This window comes from Oncorhynchus keta, chromosome 2, assembly GCF_023373465.1.
Source record: "Oncorhynchus keta strain PuntledgeMale-10-30-2019 chromosome 2, Oket_V2, whole genome shotgun sequence".
Lineage (NCBI taxonomy): Eukaryota > Metazoa > Chordata > Actinopteri > Salmoniformes > Salmonidae > Oncorhynchus > Oncorhynchus keta.
The window spans coordinates 43,209,221-43,226,012 of record NC_068422.1 but is presented as its reverse complement, the minus strand read 5'-3'; the positions used below and the strand labels follow the sequence as shown (position 1 = coordinate 43,226,012).

At 44.2% G+C, this 16,792-nt stretch overlaps 1 long non-coding RNA gene across 1 annotated transcript in view; it reads right to left on the bottom strand.

Annotated features, from left to right (window-relative positions):
• Window positions 1-211: 211 nt before the first annotated feature.
• The window catches only part of LOC127911050 (uncharacterized), a 53,873-nt gene continuing 37,292 nt past the window's right edge, over window positions 212-16,792 (bottom strand). Inside the window, exon 3 of the long non-coding RNA XR_008077488.1 lies at window positions 212-257. This is a non-coding gene — a long non-coding RNA (uncharacterized LOC127911050). The remainder of the gene's footprint in view (window positions 258-16,792) is intronic.

Below are 16,792 nucleotides of genomic sequence, written 5' to 3'. Positions count from 1 at the left end.
CCTAAAAAAAAAACTAAATTCCTACAACTACAAAAAACACCCACACACGTATTAAATTGCTTTCTCAAATAAGGTCATTGTCAGAGTTGCCATATAACAGGAGATGACTGATTCCATTAAATGTATTAGGTTTATGATGTTTCTTCACCTGTTCCATTACAGGCCTACAGTCTAATGCAGAGTGGAGGGCAGGTACAGTACAGTAAACCTACCTGGATCCCCATTGTGACCTCTCTTTCCCCTCGACCCAGGAGGCCCTGGTTGAAAAACAACCAGCAGTTAGTTGCACTCCACACCCACTTCAGCAATATCCCTTTACCCAGGCTGGGCCTACTCGTACCAAGCCAACATCTTCACATATTGCACAGTCATTCTAGATCTGTGCTGACTGTGTATTTGCAGCTCTGAATGTCCTGGAAAGGGATATTGGCAGCTTATGAAACTAGAAACTAGAGAAACTGTGCTGAGCTATGTGTGGAAGTGCTGGCCAGCCTTCAATATGCAGCCCAAAAATGTATAATTCAATAAAAAAAGCCAGAAACTAAGCATTGGGTTGCAAGCTCATGTACAGGGTGCTCGAGACAGGGTGCTCGCCAAAACACGTCCACCCACTGATGGGCGGAGCAAACATTTTGGGGTGCTCCAATAATTCTTGTGGGGGTGAGCAGCTCCAGAAGCGAAAGCCTAAACCCCTTGCACGTAAGCACGGGGAAGCAAACACGGACTCAGATTCCAACAGCATTCTGGGCTCACCATCACATCCTGTTGGCTAGGCCAGCAGGCCGCTCTGGGACATCTATAGACAACCTTGGTCCAAAGGCACGTTGGGAGGCATGGCGTTGCAAAAATAGCTCATGTGATGGCGCCCACGAGACTCCAGTTGTACAATGCAAGGGCCATGAAGCCAAAGCTTTACACTCTAAGGGGCAAAGTCAACACACTCAGCATGTATACAGACACACATAAAATAGGAAGTTGTTTTGACGCATTTATATCGAGCATGCCAAACGCCGAGCTCCTCCTCAGTCGGACAAAATGCTGTCCAAGTACCACAGACACCTGCTGTCCTTCTTATGTAAGGACCTGAGCTGGTGACAGTCGGAAATGGAGGTCTAATGTTGCCTGCTACACATGCAAACTCTTGGGCGTGTCCCCCTCCCTCACCACTGATAATAATTCAGAGGGCAAGCATCTACCCAACACTGAGCTTAAGTTTGATAGTTACACTACGTGGTTAAAAGTATGTGGAACCTCTCGTTACAAAATCTTGGCATTAATATGGAGTTATATGGAGTTATATTTACATTTACATTTAAGTCATTTAGCAGACGCTCTTATCCAGAGCGACTTACAAATTGGTGCATTCACCTTATGACATCCAGTGGAACAGCCACTTTACAATAGTGCATCTATCTTTTAAGGGGGGTGAGAAGGATTACTTTATCCTATCCTAGGTATTCCTTAAAGAGGTGGGGTTTCAGGTGTCTCCGGAAGGTGGTGATTGACTCCGCTGTCCTGGCGTCGTGAGGGAGTTTGTTCCACCATTGGGGAGCCAGAGCAGCGAACAGTTTTGACTGGGCTGAGCGGGAACTGTACTTCCTCAGTGGTAGGGAGGCGAGCAGGCCAGAGGTGGATGAACGCAGTGCCCTTGTTTGGGTGTAGGGCCTGATCAGAGCCTGGAGGTACTGAGGTGCCGTTCCCCTCACAGCTCCGTAGGCAAGCACCATGGTCTTGTAGCGGATGCGAGCTTCAACTGGAAGCCAGTATATCCCTCCTTTGCTGCTCTAACAGCCTCCACTCTTCTGGGAAGGCTTTCCACCGGTCTTGACATTTCTGTATGGACCTCAGTTTGTGCACAGGGGCACGGTGACACAGGAATGGGCCTTCTCCAAACTGTTACCACAAAGTTGGAAGCACAGAAGAGTCTATAAAGTCATTCTATGCTGTAACGTTAAGATTTCCATTCAATGTAACTAAGGAGCCTAGCCCGAACCATGAAAAACAGCCCCAAACCATTATTCCTTCTCCACCAAACTTTACAGTGGTACTATGCATTCGGACAGGTAGCATTCTCCTGGCATCCACCAAACCCAGATTTGTCCGTCGGACTTCCAAATGGTGAAGTGTGATTCATCACCCCAGAGAACGCTGCTCCAGAATCCAATTGCAGCAAGATTTACACCACTCCAGCCGACGCTTGGCATTGTGCATGGTGATCTTATGCTTGTGCGCGGCTGCTCGGCCATGGAAGCCCATTTCATGAAGCTACCGACGAACAGTTATTGTGCTGACATTGCTTCCAGAGGCAGTTTGGAACTCGGTAGTGAGTACAACAACCGAGGACAGACAACAAAAAAAATCATCACTCGGCCCTGTTCTGTGAGCTTGTGAGGTCACTATTTTGAAGGGGTGTTCACATACAATTGGGACATGTAGTGTATGTCTGTCTTGAACTCCACAACAGATGCAAAGATTGTTTTCCACACAATGATAGTTTCAGCATCACCTCCTCATACAACACCAATAACCCAAACTTTTTTTTGTATGTGAACAGTAAATTGAGCACTTTATCCTGCCTTTTTTTATAACCATCCACACTAACTCAAAACTTCAAAAAGGCTCTCATTTCCTTGGCTTGATGCTAAGTTCACATGACCTTTTGAGTCGGTTGAGTACACTGGATCTGAGGCCTTATCGGCAGGTGGGTTACCATCTTAAGACGATCCGTGTCCTGCGATATAGATCCAGGAATAACCTACGGAATTCCAGTGCTGAAAATACCCTCCCAACCCCCTCTTCCTGAGCCAATCTCCTGGATTCCATGCTTCTCCAATTCCCCTTGTAAACACACACTAGTGGCCGGCACAAATGTGAAATGTACTGTAAGGGTAGTGGGAGAGTTCCAAATACACTAGACCAGACAGGGGAAACCACAGGGTTAAATGGAAAAGGCTACAGTGTGCTGTGCCAGAACAGTAAGAAAAAAACACTGCCTGTTTTAGCCTTGATAGAGCCAGAACCCAGGGGTCACTCTCATTGGACATTTTTAGGTTGACAACCTTGCAGCGTTCAAAAGGTCTGCTTTGCGATGTTGGTAAGTCTGGAGCCATGCTATTGAATGGAATGCAGCGGCGCTAGTGCTGAACTAGAACACGCTTGTTCTCTTCCTGCTGTTGAGATTCGTAAAGCCAGTAACTAAAAGCAGCGTTGGGATGGTTGGTTGGCATTTGTATTGAAGATCGCATGGGACAGGTTGTTGCCGGTAGTGGTGATGGAGAGCCAGTAGGGGGCACTACTTTCAATAGCCAATAGTACAACAGGGTCTGTGCCACGGCCAGGTGATAATTTAATGATGCTATTTTAGGCAGAAAATTCTAAAATGTTCATTATCAACAGAACTTGCTCTACCACAAGCACTAAAGGGCATAAATCGCATGGAGCTATAATGCTCATACTACGAAACGTTTTAAAATCATGATTTTGAGGGGAAACAAATACTTTGCAATAACAGTCAATTGAATTTCCTTTTGCACATACAGGATTTTCAGTTGCAGTTGTTCAAGCATAGGGCGGGATTTACTGTCCTTAACCAGGTCTCCATCCAACCTTTTCACGTGAGTAAAGTACATGTTGGATAAAAAAAAATGTCACAACAGTCCTAATGGAAACAGCGAAATCGTCGGTAAACTTTTCAAATGTCGACAAAACAAAACACATTAGACAAGGTGGGATCTTTTTGAGTCTGTAAAATGTGTTATGCGAGCAATGGCGGCGGAAACGCCTTTATGAGCAAATATTCATGTAATAACCATCATATCGAAGTAAACTTGGAGACACACGATATGTTGTTTTGTCCTCCCACTACGACTCGGGAAAGCATGCAGTTTATTAGGCTACAGATGAAATAAATGATGATGAATTTCAAAAGGGCGGTGAAAGTCCACGGTGTCGAGCTTGATGCTGCTTTCCAATAAATATTGATTGTCTTATTCTGGTGACAGGATGATCAATGCTTGGCTGCCATTTGACAAATAATCTTGCTCTTTTGTTTAATATAGGATTCTCATCATGTAGATAAACTACCCACATTGTATCTGAGAGCTTTTGGCGACATCGCACGTGCAAAGACCAGAGTGGGCACATTCATTATATAACAAAACATGTTTTGTGACATAAGGATCTGTAGAGTTGAAAATGTGATAAAAACCCATACTTGTCATTTTTATTTGGTACATGGAAATTTAAATCGCAAAAGTTATTTTTATGTGCACTACTTCATCATGCCCAGTTTTTCTTTCACGCAAAAAAAAAACGAAATTTGATTTTAGAATATTTGTATGGAAATCTGTCACCAATTGGATGAAAACCTAGCTACTGAGAGAAAAACCTCCTCTTCTTATTGAAATCTGGAAAAATCATAACCAAATAAAAATATGACTATATGACTGGTCCAAAAGGCGAGGGAGATTAGTTCTTTGAAAGAATGGGATAGGCCTCTCCCTGCACCTCTGCCGTCCACAGGGAACCAATAAAGATTAACAACGGCCCTATCAGGTTCCCAGCGCTCCACAAAAATGTCACGTCTAGACAAATCAGTAGTTCATCACACACCCCTTCCTCTGCTCATTTCAACCGGTCCTGGGGAGAGTCCTTGTGAAAAGACAGCATGTCTAGAACAGTAGACAGCAAGCCAGAGGGAGCCTATGCTAACCACAGAGATCCAAAGCAGAGGTTCCCCGATCCTCTCCCGATCCCCAAAGGTGACAGTTCACAGACCAGTTCACAAGGAGCCCTTGTAGAGTTGTTGCCTTGTTAAACATGACTCATAGTTTTAAAGGCGCTAATGATTTTTTTTGGGGGGGGGGCTCATGTGCCTCTGATGTCATGATATGAGAAAACGTCACAGTGAAAAGAGGGGAGGCCAACGTTCATGAAAAGATGTTCTCTACTACTGCTGAGAGGCAACCGTTAAACCCCACGAGTGAAATTGCTTTGGTCGTCAAACAAAAGCAGAATATTGTGTATACATTTCAATGGAACACAAAACATACACATCCAGACACATTGTCTATGTGTCATTTAGCTTGGATAAGCTTGTTCATGGTTGAAGAGATGGGTGTCGGTGCATGACAAACTCTGGTTCCATTAGTTAGTTACCATGGGATGTGGAGGCCATGGGAAAAGAGCTTTAGGTAAAAGAGCCAATAAACTAAGGGGGAGTGGGGGCACCGCATGCTTTACACGATTTAAATGCCCTCGACTGTCTCCTTCCATGGTTTACATACTGTAATAGCTTCAGAGGCCATGTGCAGAGGGACGTGACCACATTGAACAGATAAATGTAAACACACTGCAATACCAGATCAGGAGAAAATCATTAAATGCCGTGTTAATCATCAATGTAAGAAGCATTACTTCATGTTGCAGGCTATCAATGCTGGGTAACACCAATCAGAGGACCTGCCTTTCACTTTCTGCACACAAATAAAACATCTCTGTTCAGTCTTTCACGACCCGATCCCATTCTGTTTCTTCTTGTACCATTCCTGGAATGTCTGAAAGAGAGAAAATGGGTTGAGACTGAAATATTTTTCCAAACAACTGTTGGACCACAGAACGTCACTAAGCCCTGAGATTAAATAATTACGCAGTGCCTCGTACAGCAGATCACCACAAAGACGCCATTGTGGTTGTGCCAGAAAAGCCACCATTAACCTGACTTTACCATTATTCTCCCAAATTGCTCTCGGGAGGGAGAGGCACACATTTAAAAGTTGAACAGCCCTCCAGACTGGGCAGAAGAAAGGCTTCCTCTTCCACTCCTTTGCAGTAAGTGGTTTAATGGAGGGGTGCATAAATCTCCCTTTGTTTTTAGCAACTGACATGTGTTCCTCTATTTAAATCATGGATGTGAAACGGCAACAATTGAATTGTGTCTCCAGTGGAATCCAGTCAAAATGACAGGTTCTTGAGCAGAATCTATTTGAACACCCTCAGTTAGCTGTACCCTTTTAAGCGCGTACATGCAGTATATTAATGAGTTTGCATGTCTAGTGATAAAAAATACTACAAATGTAGGCTGCTGTACATTATAAGGAGCAGCAGTAATGTTGGTGTTCCCATGTAACGAAAACGTTACCCAGAGCATTTGAAACATACAGTTTAAACTATATAATTCGAGAATTAGGTTAAACAGCAGTGCTGCAGGATACTAGGTTACATTTTCCTGAATTGCTAATTCACATAATCATTGGAAATGCACTGTCAGACCTTTGGAACTGAGCGTTGGTTTTAACCCAATGAGTGCCACAGTAACGCTAGCGTGATTTAGGACTTCTAAATCCTTTTATACATAGAGCAGTGTTTGTGAGACACGGGTGGATCCCGAAGTGGCCCGGGGCCGGGTCTTTTTTTACAAAAATGTCTGTTGAGTCCGAAATAGTTTGAGTTGCAAACTATTTGTTTTGCTCTATGATGCTCACAAGCTACACAAGAGTCGTTATTACTAACAAACTATCATGGTCCAAACAGACCAAAACCAAGACACGGCAACACCTATTCCCCCTCAGGAGACTGAAAAGATTGGCATGGGTCCATAGATCCTCAAAATGTTCTATAGCTGCACCATCGAGAGCATCCTGACTAGTTGCATCACCACTTGGTATGGTAACTGTTCGGCATCTGACCACAAGGCGCTACAGAGGGTAGTGAGTACCACCCAGTATATCACTGGGGCCAAGCTTCCTGCTTACAGGACCTCTATACCAGGCGGTGTCAGAGGAAGGCCCTAAAAATGATCAAAGATTCCAGCCACCCTAGTCATAGACTGTTCTCTCTGCTACCGCACGGCAAGCGGTACACGGAGAGCCAAGTCAAGGTTAGTTCCTCAACAGTTTCTACCCCCAAGCCATAAGACTGCTAAACAGTTAATCAAATGGCTTCGCAGACTATTTGCATTGACCCCCTTTTATACGCTGCCGCTACTCGCTGTTTGCTATCTATGCATGGTCACGTTACCCCTACCTACATGTACATATTACCTCAATTACGTCGACTAACCTGTACGCCCGCACATTGACGGTAACCCCCTGTATATAGCCTTGTTTCTGTTTTTTTTTTAGCAAATATTTTCTTACTTAAAAAAAATTCTGCATTGTTGGATAAGTAAGCATTCTAAGTAAGCATTTCACAGTAAGGTCTACACCTATTGTATTCGGTGCATGTGACAAATACAAATTTGATTTGAAGGTAAGGGTTTTTTCTACATAGAAATTAATGAGAATAGAGCCAATCAGTTGTGTTGTGACAAGGTAGGGGTGGTATACAGAAGATAGTCCTATTTGGTAAAAGACCAAGTCCATATAATTGTTTTTACTTTTACCCCTTTTTCTCCCCAATTATGTGATATCCAATTGCTAGTTACAGTCTTGTCCCATCGATGTAACTCCCTTACGGACTCGGAAGAGGCGAAGGTTGAGGGCCATGCATCCTCCGACCCTGCCCAGCCGCACTGCTTCTTGACACACTGCTCGCTTAACCAGGAAGCCAGCTGCACCAATGTGTCGGAGGAAACTGCCAACCGAAGTCAGCTTGCAGGCACCCGGCCCGCCACAAGGAGTTGCTAGAGCACAATGGGACAAGGAAATTCCAGCCAGTGTATCTGTGTCCAGTATGAAGGAAGTTAGAGGTCATTTCACAAGCCAGTGCTAACTAGTGTTCGAGCAATGACTGGAAGTCTACAGGAACAGCTAGGTGTAGACTTCCAGTCATTGAGCTAACCTTAGTTAGCAATGGCTTTAGTTAGCAACTTCTGTCAAACTGCATGCAAATATTATCCACGAGTTATCCACGAGTTTATCAAACTATGGGGAAGTAGATAAAGGGCCTCATTGTCAAAATCCCGAACTATCCCTTTGGTAGTGGGTTTGCGTTCAAATTGCAAGTTTCATTCAGGCTGGCATGGTTCGCTTTTGTACGGATGTAACTGTTGTTGGACTTTAAGGCCATGAATTAACAGCACACAAAAGAGACACAGGGGGAAAAAACGATTTGGCTTCACTGCCAGACAAGGAGGCCTTTGAACAGACAGGAATGCCAATGGAGAGGTAGAGGGCAGCTGGTCTCCAACATTCAACCTTTTCAAAACACCACATCTACTGGTCTGCAGTTCATCTCACGAATAAATCTAAGATTAAAAGGAGGAAGAATGTATTAAATAAAACCTGCCAGATCTGACAAACGCTAAAGGAATTAGACTACAACTCACTATACAACTGGGAGGGATCGCGGGAAAATGGGAAAATCCACAGAGCAAATGCGTGCTGGGTTTCAGGTGTTTTTAGCAGCAAACTCCGGATAAGCCTCCTCAACGCCTTCTCAAGGATGCTCCCACTGTAACCCTAGAGGGCCCTACTGTAGCTGTTAAATAACCTTCACAAGTCCACGGGCCTCTGTCATGAAAACCAATCTGTCATGCACTACGCACTTCCTAAGCTGTTCGTCATCAGCCAAAGGAAACAACCCAGTGGAGTGATTTGAATACGTGGCTTGGACGTGGCAGCTACATTTCATTTGCTTATGTTTAAAATCATCAGGAGTTATTTGGACGTATCCTGTGGTTTTTGGACCGGGGCCCGAAGCGGCGCGTGGGTTTAGTGTTGTCAGAGGTGGAGAGTTCTGTCTGCCGGGGTCTAATCGGAGGGATCTGGCCTTGGTACAGCTAAATACAATGCTTAGCAGAAAATTAATGGAGCAAACAGCCTATGATAGATGATAGGGAAACTATGTGTTAGGGCTCTAATGATTTCCTGTTGTCTGATGGAGCAATTGTGATCGGATTATTTACCATGCCCCCTTCCCCAAATAAAAGGCTACGGTCTTGATATCATCTCGGAAAGCTTAACTCAATCTGTCTTAACGGTTTGCCACCTAAAGGTTACCTCAATACCCGTACCTACATTTGGATTAGTAACAATGACATTCATTTACAGTACCTCCTCTCTTACAGCCTCTAATAATAGCCCTGGCAGGTGTGCATGGTGGGCCATAGAGCACATGACTGTTAGCTACTGCGTGTAGCTACTGTGTTAGCTACTGCACAGACAGGGGGCGTCACCGAGGGGAAACCCCACCAACTTTTGACCTATGAACACATTATTTACCCAAGACAAATGACAATATGGGTAAGGTTAAAACAACATCTTTACAACGAGGGGCTAAAAAGTCCACCATTGACATTGGAAATCTTGTGCTTGTGCTAACACGCATTGTGCAAGCTAGCATTCCTTCCTTCAACCTTTCAGGGCTAATGTATATGCATATGCGCAGATGACCATGCTGAGAGACTGATCTGAGAGACACTAGGCGTGTGTTATTGTTTTCAAAAATCTGATGAATGAACCAACAGTTGACCCCTGTAAAAACAGACCAGCAAAAACAAACTAGGTGAAGTACAGTTAGTAAATCATGTCAACAGGTCGCCAAGATAAATTACATGGCCAAAGGTAGGTGGACACCTGCTCGTTGGACATCTCATTCCAAAATCATGGGCATTAATATGGAGTTGGTCCCCTCCTTTGCTGCTGTAACAGCCTCTGATCTTCTGGGAAGGCTTTCCACTAGATGTTGGAACATCGCTGCGGGGACTTCCATTCAGCCACAAGAGCATGAGTGAGGTTGGGCACTGATGTTTGGTGATTAGGCCTGGCTAGCAGTCGGCATTCCAATTCATCCCAAAGGTGTTCGATGGGGTTGAGATCAGGGCTCTGTGCAGGCCAGTCAAGTTCTTCCACACCAATCTTGACAAACCATTTCTGTATGGACCTCGCTTTGTGCACGGGGACATTGTCATGCTGAAACAGGAAAGGGCCTTCCCCAAACTGCTACCCCAAAGATGGAAGCACAGAATTGTCTAGAATTTCATCCTTGCTGTAGCGTTAAGATTTCCCTTCACTGGAACTAAGGGGTCTCCTCATCCACCAAACTTTGCATTCGGGCAGGTAGCGGTCTGCTGGCATCTGCCAAACCCAGATTTCTCCATTGGATTGCCAAATGGTGAAGCACGATTCATCACTCCAGAGAATGTGTTTCCACTGCTCAAGAGTCCAATGGTGGCAAGCTTTACACCCCTCGCATTGTGCATGGTTATCTTAAGCTTGCGTGCGGCTGCTCGGCCATGGAAATCCATTTCATGAAGCTCCCGACAAAGAGTTATTGTGCTGACGTTACTTCCGGAGACAGCTTGGAACTCGGTAGGTAGTGAGTGTTGCAACCGAGGACAGACCATTTTTATGCGCTATGCGATTCAGCACTCGGCGGTCCCGTTCTGTGAGCTTGTGTGGCCTACATCTTTTGTGGCTGAGCCATTGTTGCTCCTAGACGTTTCCACTTCAAAATAACAGCACTTATAGTTGACCGGCGCAGCTCTAGCAGGGCAGAAATGTAACGAACTGACTTGTTGGAAAGGTAGTATCCTGTGACGGTGCCGCGTTGAAAATCACTGAGCTCTTCAGGAAGGCCATTCTACTACCAATGTTTGTCTGTGGAGATTATATGGCTGGGTACTCGATTTTATACACCTGTCAGCGATGATTGTGGATGAAATAGCTGAACTCACTCACATTTTAATGTGTGTCCACATACTTTAGTATATATAGTGTATATATAATTTCCCCTATATCTATGGCTTGGAATATTTTGTTATGCCTGCAAATGAGTGTTATGCATACATTTAAGCTTACATGATGGATTTACTGTAAATAACCTTTGCTTGGCTCTGACCACAAAGGGTTGATGCAGTTCGCATATTACAGTTCATGACATCAGTGGTCCATATATCTCAGTGTGCTGCTGACATATATCATCATTTGGTCAAAATCAAATAACAGCTTGACTTCTACATGGCAAATTAGTCACATTCATAATCCCTCCAGCTCTTAAACCAACCAAAACAAACTTGTTACGTTCCCCTCCCATATATGACTTCTCTCATCTTTCAGGGCTGTGTTAGACAAATGCATTTGGCCAGCTATGTCACACTGGTAATGTGAAAAAGCATCAGAACTCCCCTAGGACCACCGGGTGGGAGGCTCAGTCGCCACTTCAATTCATAACCAACCACTCTGCTGCCAAGTGCAAAAATGAGGTGCGATGTCGATTTGTGGAGCCAATACCTCTTCATATTGGGTTACCAGGAGAAAGAAGGGGGGTCTTGCTGTGCTAGACGTCATTAAAACAGAAGCTCCAAAGGTGCATACATTGGTTGCATTGCTGAAATAAATAGGAAAGAACTTAATGTTTTAACCATGTGTGCTAAAGGATTGGCATTTGGCCAGATACAGACAACACATTGTGTCCAGTGTTAATAGCCAGTGGCATCAACAATCCATAACCTTTTTTATCAATTGATTTATTTCACCTTTATTAAGGAGGTAAGGTAATGAATAGGCCAAAGTAGCAAAGTTTATTAACCAGGTAGGCCAGTTGAGAACAAGTTCTCATTTACAACTGTGATGGGCTATTTACAGATGCAAATGAATAAGGAGGTAAGGTAATGAATAGGCCAAAGGTAAGTTGCTCAGATAGCTGATGCTTAAAAAGTTAAAACAATATGTGGTAGGGAGATATAAGATGCAGCCTCGGTAACTTCAGCGATTTTCCAACTTCAGCAATTTGTTCCAGTCATTGGCAGCAGAGAACTGGAATGTTGGCTTTGGGGATGACCAAGGAGATATACCTGCTGGAGCGCGTGCTACGGTTGGGTGTTGTTATGGTGACCAGTGAGCTGAGATTAAGGCGGAGCTTTACCTAGCAAAGACTTATAGAAGCGATGGCCAGCCAACGAGATCATACAGGTCGCAGTGGTGGGTGGTATATGGGGCTTTGGTGACAAAACAGATGGCACTGTGATAGACTACATCCAGTTTGGTGAGTAAAGTGTTGGAGCCTATTTTGTAAATGACTTTGCTGAATAGGAGGATCGGTAGGATAGTCAGTTTTATGAGGGTATGTTTGGCAGCGTGAGTGAAGGAGGCTTTGTTGCGAAATAGGAAGCCAATTCTAGATTTAATTTGGGATTGGAGATGTTTAATATGAGTCTGGAAGGAGAGTTTACAGTCTAGCCAGACACATAGGTATTTGTAGTTGTCCACATATTCTAAGTCAGAAGTAGTGATGCTAGTCGGGGAGTGGGTGAAGGGCAGTGATCAGTGCGTTTAAGAGCAGTTGGAGGCCACGGAAGGAGTGTTGTATGGCATTGAAGCTTGTTTGGAAGTTTGTTAACACAGTGTCCAAAGAAGGGCCAGATGTATACAGAATGGTGTCGTCTGCGTAGAGGAGTATCAAGGAATCACCTGCAGCAAGAGCGACATCATTGATATATACAGAGAAAAGAGTCAGCCCGAGAATTGAACCCTGTGGTACCCCTTATAGAGACTGCCAGAGGTCCAGACAACAGGCCCTCCGATGACACACTGAACTCTATCTGAGAAGTAGTTGGTGAACCAGGCGAGGCAGTAATTTGAGAAACCAAGCCTGTTGAGTCTGCCGATAAGAATACAGTGATTGACAGAGGCGAAAGCCTTGGCCAGATCGAAGAAGACGGCTGCACAGTACTGTTTTTTATCGATGGCGGTTGTGATATTGTTTAGTACCTTGAGCGTGGCTGTGGTGCACCCGTGACCAGCTCGGAAACCGAATTGCACAGCGGAGAAGGTACGGTGGGATTCGAAGAAGGGCATGGCAGGATGGATATAGGTCTGTAACTGTTTGGGTCTTTAACCTATTAGCTTAAAGAGACCAAAACACAGCCTGGGTTTGATTATAAGAGGAACAGCCCCGAATTGTAGGCCTACAAATCTGGAAAGGGAAAACAGTGTATGAGCAAACAATATTTTACCTTGTCTTATCTCTACAGTGGCAAGAAAAAGTATGTGAACCCTTCGGACTTACCAGGATTACTGCATAAATTGGCCGTAAAATGTGTCACAACATTAGACTAACACAGTGTGCTTAAACTAATAGCACAGAAATTATTGTATTGTTCTTGTCTATATTGAATACATAATTAAAACATTCACAGTGTAGGTTGGAAAAAGTATGTGAACCCCTAGGCTAATGACTTCTCCAAAACGAATTGGATTCAGGAGTCAGCTAACCTGGAGTCCAATCAATGAGACGAGATTGCAGATGTTGGTTAGAGCTGCCCTGCCCTTTAAAAAAACACTCACAAAATTCACAAGAAGTGTTGCCTGGTGAACCATGTACCATGTACCTGGTGAACCATGTATCGAACAAAAGAGGTTACAGAAGTCCTAAGATTAAGAATTGTTGACTTGCATAAAGCTGGAAAGGGTCACAAACGTATCTCTAAAACCCTTGATGTTCATCAGTCCACGGTAAGACAAATTGTCTAGAAATGGAGAAAGTTCAGCACTGTTGCTACTCTCCCTAGATCTTGCCATTATGCAAAGATGACTGCAAGAGCACAGCGAAGAAGGCTCAGTAAGGTTAAGAAGAATCCTAGAGTGTCAGCTAAAGACTTACAGAAATCTCTGGAACATGACGAGTCTACAATACGTAAAACACTAAACAAGAAAGGTGTTCATGGGAGGACACCACGAAAGAAACCACTGCTGTAGAAAAAAAAAACATTGCTGCACGTCTGAAGTTCACAAAAGATCACCTGGATGGTCCACAGCACTACTGGCAAAATATTCTGTGGACAGATGAAACTAAAGTTGAGTTTTTGGAAGGAACATACAACACTGTGTGTGGAGAAGAAAAAGCACAGTACACCAACATCAAAACCTCATCCTAACTGTAAAGTATGGTGGAGGGAGCATCATGGTTTGGGGCTGCTTTGCTGCCTCAGGGCCTGGACAGCTTGCTATCATCAACAAAAAAATGAATTCCCATATGTATCAATACATTCTGCAGGAGAATGTCTGTCCACCAATTGAAGCTCAACAGTTTTGTAAAGAGGAATGGTCTAAAATTCCTTCTGACCGCAACTACAGAAAACGTTTGGTTGAGGGTATTGCTGCCAAAGGAGGGTCAACCAGTTATTAAATCCAAGAGTTCACGTACTTTTCCCACTCTGCACTGTGAATGTTTATACGGTGTGTTCAATAAAGATATGAAAATGTATAATTGCTTGTGTGTTATTATTTTAAGAAGACTGTTTGTCTCTTGTTGTGACTTAGATGAAGATCAGATCAAATGTTAAGGACAAATGTATGCAGAAATCCAGGTAATTCTAAAGGGTTCACATACTTTTTCTTGCCACTTAGACATTTGAGCAGAAAAGACTGTCAGTGGTGATCAAGCTAACTGCCACTGCCTGGGGTAGACTTCACGTATAACAGAATGTATCCAGGCCCTGATGCTGGAGCTCTACCAGTTGGACACCAATGTGCACTGAGTCCTTGAAGGGTTCCTGCAGCCCGGAGAACAGAAAGATGAGCTTGTGATTCTATCTACACTCCTGCCGGGCCTATTTGCCTCAGAAGAGCTGCCGCTAAGCTTGAGTTTCAGATACTCTGAATTAACACCCCGTCTACAAACAGCCCCGTCTCTCTGATTCCAGAGGGGCTGGGGTAAATGCGGAAGACACATTTCAGTTGAATGCGTTCAGTTGTACGACTGACTAGGTATCCCCCTTTCTCTCTACCTCCCTCATTCCTACCTCATGCCCCCCCCCGCCTCACCTTATCTGAGACCCATGAAAGTTAGAGAGGAGCTAGAATTAGGAAAGCATCCAAAGGTAAAGCCACAGGTATGCAGCCACTTTTCTGTTGCAATGTCAGGAGCTGAGAAAAGTTCCATTGCACGAAGTCTGCTGTTTGTCATTATCATGGGCACCTCAATGTGTTGTAAAATGTTGGAAACGGAAACATTAGTCAGAGCAGCGGATCCTGTGGCCAAACAAATGAATCAAATACACTGAGCTGGGATGGCTGTAAACAATTTGACTAACATTTTCAAAACAATGCAGCAACACTTCATTGATTCACTCTTCATTTTCGAGATGTGAAGTGTTGCTGAGTTTGAGACATAATCAACGAGGGAATGAAAATAGGAACTGTGCAAAGAAAAGTGGTCTAGTGTGGGTTCAGAGAAATAAAGAAATATGTCCTGTCTGTCTACAATTTGGCTCAGTCACTCTGTATTTTTTCCATATATATCTTCTTTTTTTAAATTAGTGCCGCTATATAACTTTTTCAAATTATGACGAAGCACATTCAGACCAAGAGGAAGCACTTCAGACCACAGGATATCACTGCACTTCCTCTGAGAAATGGGAGTCTATACAGACACTCCTGGTGCCCAAAACGTATGATGTACAGTATGTCGCGCAGCGACAGTTGACTGGGGACAAGCGGATTCGGTTCAGTAAATTATCCCAATGAGCCCTCCCCAGCTAAGCAGTGGTATGCTTGTGGCAAGAAACTTCAGAAAAATGTGAAACTTGTCTGCCAAAGTTGGGACGTGTTCAGAATCATTCCATTTTTTTCCAGACTACAAAAGCAACAACTGTGCTTTAGCTGTCACCCTGGCCAGGTATTAGCTACAATATCTATCTACTTCCCTCTAAACTACTACAGGACAGCAGTGCTTGGCAAGCGGGACTCAGGACACACTGTGCCCCCTGTGTTATTGTGTTTCCGGCATGCAGTGCCAACTCTCCCCATTGAGAAGTCAGTAGACTATCAAGGTGACATCCAGATGGCTACTACCAATATTACAAGTTATTTATCGTGTAGGCTGCTACCTTCCTCGAGATATAATCAAGTGGGATGGAACGAATTGGCCACGTTAGCTGCCGCCAGCGACATGTGATACAGTTGCACGGTGAAGCAACTGCCGCCCAGTGGGAGGCAACAGTGGCCTCGATACAACATCGTTGCACTGGTCGTTCACACTGGCTTGTCGTTGCGTTAGCTAATTGACATGTCATGGTGACATCCAGAGTCCAGCTGGTGACCAATACTACAAGTTATTTCTCCCAAGCCCATCGAAATAAGCATCACTTTCTTTTACAAGTTTTAACTAGTGCCATGCTGCTGTTGTTGCCAGCGAGCCAGCATAAATTAGCTAGCTGGGAAGGGCACATCAGGACGACTGACTGAACCGAATCGATTCGTCTCCACTCGACTCTCAGCTGCACGGCATACGTCATCAATTTGAGCACCAGGCGTGTCCATATAGCCTCTCCCGTGAGAAATATCAAAGCGTGTGTCCCAATCAATTGTCTATTTATGTTCCCCACAAAACAGGATATCAAAAATAAACACCGGCCTGTTGAAGAATGACATATCCACTGCAAAGACAAACAAAGTGAAAACCCAAATCTCATGAAAGTATCGGGTTTCTTCCTTGAGAAGGTGGAAGCCTAAATGGGAAAAACAGACTTGGCCGCGAACACAAGCATACGTCCAGCAGAGTGGAGTAATGACTGACAAGACATTCTCACATACCTTCAACTCACAACCCCCTTGAACCCCATTTCCCCCTTCCCTTCCTCCCTCCTCGCTTCCCCTTTCAACCAGAAACAGAAGCTCTGAGATTTGAACAAGAGATCTGAACAAGAAAACAAAAATAATCATGAACCATGCATAATGCTGCTTGTAAATTGTTACTGCTATGTGCACCGATCCCTACGGCTTAGTTATTTATTAAGGACTGTTGCCGGGGACATGGGAACATTTTCTTCACCGCTCTCCGTTACATCTCTAAATAAAACTCTATACAACCACACTGGAGTACAGGACCACAGTAATGATCTCTGAGCTGT